Raw genomic sequence first — 3,137 nt, 5'->3', positions numbered from 1 at the left:
ACAATGCCAATTAAGGTAAGACAGATTTATACTATATATACAATGAGGCCAAATTATTATGATTGGTTTCTGTAGCCCTAGAATTTACAGTGCACAATTTAGAATAAAATCACAAATCAAGGAGCACAGATGGAATTCAGCTTGCTCCTACCCCCCACCCCACCCCCGCTTTTTTTTTTTTTTTTTTTTTTTTTTTTTTTGAAACAGGGTTTCTCTGTATAGCCTTGGATGTCCTGGACTCACTTTGTAGACCAGGCTGGCCTAACTCACATAGATCCACCTGCCTCTGCCTCTGCCTCCCTGAGTGCAGGGATCACAGGTGTGCACCATCACACCTGGTTCAGTTCAGCTTTTCTTAACCCAAGGCATTGTCTCATTAAAACCCAGAACCTTCTATATGACCTTCCATTTTCCCATTCCTACAAAAGAAGCATTTCTGGGAAAGTCGGGATTTATTAAGAATATTAAAGTCCTGAACTTTTGTTTTAACCATAAACCCTAAGTTTTCTTTTAGTGCTTCAAAAAATCCATTATCATTTAAGACCAGATAAATTACATGGCTAATCAGCTGCTCAGCGCTGAGCCCAGAAAATAACCTCCAAAGAACAAACCCAAGTCCCGCCACTGAGCCAAGGGTGCAGGGTGGTCACACCTCTCATGTTCAAGTCGCAGAGCTGTGGAATTCTGGGAGGAGATCTACTGCCCTGGGCTCATGCCGTGGTACTTTCAGCGCCGATGGGCTGCACGTTGTCTGCGAGGTTGTGTGTGCGCTCAAGAAACAAATCACTCCGTACACTTAATTCCTTTGCCAGCAACTGAATTTTGGCCTCCAACCGTTTATTCCCTTCTTTGAGCTGGTTCACTCTTTGCAGTGTACCTTGAGCTTCCTGCTTGCTTTTTAACCGGCTCCTTTACACGGCCATACTGTTCCGCTCCCTGCACTGGCGATATTCGTCACTATTTCGATCCATGGGTGAGCTCTTTTTTGCTTTGCTTGCTTGAAGGCACAGCTTTGCCTCCTCCCCCAGGCCTGGTGGGCACCAGGTGAGGAACCTGCTGTAGGCTGCTGGCATGTGCCTGAGAATGGCTGACACTTACTCCGTCCACCCCTGGAGTAGTGGCTGGCTGCGACAGCTTGTTCGTTTGGGCACGTTCCTTTGCCAACACAAAACAGGTGGAAATCAAGCAGAGCCATGTGATGAGCAGGGGCCACACTCAACTGCCAAATATCTCCACAGGTACCTGGGCCTCCTGCCGGCCTGCCCACTCCCTTGTCGGCCTCCACTCCTAGCGGCCCTGTGCTGTGCAGCCCCGACCGACCCAGGCCTCACAGCCGGCGAGTCCGTGAGGAGGAGTGAAGGTTACGAAACTGGCAGCCTCCGCCTGGGTAACTGATTTTAAGGCTAGCTCAACACACACTGAAGGGAACTAATTAGGTTTGCTAATCTAACAAGGGGGCTTTGGCCAAATACCCAATGAGGTTAAAACTCTAGGCAAAAGAGCACTAACCGGACTGAGTCCATCTGGGTCTCCCACACAGAAACCCCTCCATCTCCCCGCCCATCCCTGGGTGGTTACTGCTCAGCCTCCTAGGGGCTGTGGAAATAGTTAATTATGATCAAATCCAACATAGCAGCAACTGGTTTGTATTCTCCACCCTCCCCTCTGACAGCATCATGAGGCTCCAAGATGGATCTTCCAGACTCAGGTAGCTCTCTCTCTTTAGGAAGTGAGAAGTGAAGACAATGCAGTACAGAAGCCACAGGTGACACAAAAAGCAACTGACCAATGCTGCAGCTGCCTCCCGCAGCTGATAATGCCTGCTTGGCGGATCCACAGCCAAACCTCGCTCAGTACACGGTTAAGAACCTCGAGTCGGGCTGAGCATGGTGGCGCACGCCTTTAATCCCAGCACTCGGGAGGCAGAGGCAGGTGGATCGCTGTGAGTTCGAGGCCAGCCTGGTGTACAAAGGGAGTCCAGGACAGCCAAGGCTACACAGAGAAACCCTGTGTCGAAAAACCAACAAAACAAAACAAGAACCTCGAGTCGGGGAAGGTGCTCATGGCAATGAAGGGCTTCCGGCTACACTTAAGCAGGGTGTGAACTCATAAAGAATGTCACACCCTTCACTGAGAGAGCCACGTGCTATTCATCCAGGATACTCCCTTTCAGCTGCAACCTGGGGCCATAGTTGTCATTTCACAAACATGGCACAGCACACTTATGCAAACTAAGATGGCCACAACATCACTAGGCAACACCCCATCATGGACCACCGCACGCATGTGGTATGTTCTTGGGTGTTGTGTAACACAAGACGTATTTCTACCCATATGTTCAACTACCATGTGATCCAGGAGCACCGTTACCTGCTCACCAGGAACCCTTCTACCCAGTGTCCTTCCAAGAGCCAGACACTGTCACAGGACAGCCTGAATGCATCTCCGTGAATCCCATTCTGTGGCTTACAAAGCTCTGAGGAAACGCTTTGAGGTCCCAGTCTTCACCTGAGATAGCACGGGGCTGCCTGTCCCCCACCTACAAACCCTACCTTCATCCTGCCAGACTATCTGAGTGCTTAACTCTGTTGCTTTGAGAAGCCCAGTACTTGGAGGACACAAGCTGCCGACACCGCTGGCCCTGTCCTTCGTATGCCAGTCTTTCAGCCTGCTGCTCTCACTGAGACAGGGCTGCAGGTAGCATGGATGCAGGATCACCTCTGCCTCCAAGGGGACGTGTGTCACCACTGCTGGCTTTACCCCTCTCATTTGGGGATTCTCTCTCTCTCCACCAGCCTGCCCTACCCAACCCTCTCCTCCACCCACAGCAAAGTGCATGGGAGCTAGACTAAAGGATTTCCTTCCTTAAGACTTAACTTTAACTTCATAGCAGAAATAAAGGGGACCTTTGTCTTTCTTTCTTTCCCTTCCTTTCTTCTGCCAAAGAAACATAAATAACCCTCCTTGCTCCAGCCACTTCTAGCTATTTGCTTTGAGCTGCAGTTAAGTCTCTAATTTGGGAGGTCAGGCAGCTGAGTTCTAATTATCAGTCACCCACCAGCAGCACTCTGGCTCACACTCCTGACAAGTGGGTCCCAGTGATAATGGTTGCCTAGGTTACTTTTCAGACACTTGAA

At 49.9% G+C, this 3,137-nt stretch overlaps 1 pseudogene; it reads right to left on the bottom strand.

Annotated features, from left to right (window-relative positions):
* Positions 1–271: 271 nt before the first annotated feature.
* Positions 272–2,558, bottom strand: LOC127193623 (CCAAT/enhancer-binding protein gamma-like; annotated as a pseudogene).
* Between the last annotated feature and the right edge of the window lie 579 nt (positions 2,559–3,137).

This window comes from Acomys russatus, chromosome 9 (genome assembly GCF_903995435.1).
Source record: "Acomys russatus chromosome 9, mAcoRus1.1, whole genome shotgun sequence".
Classification (NCBI taxonomy): Eukaryota; Metazoa; Chordata; class Mammalia; order Rodentia; family Muridae; genus Acomys; species Acomys russatus.
Note: the sequence above shows the minus strand (reverse complement) of the source record. Positions and strands in the feature narration are given on the sequence as shown.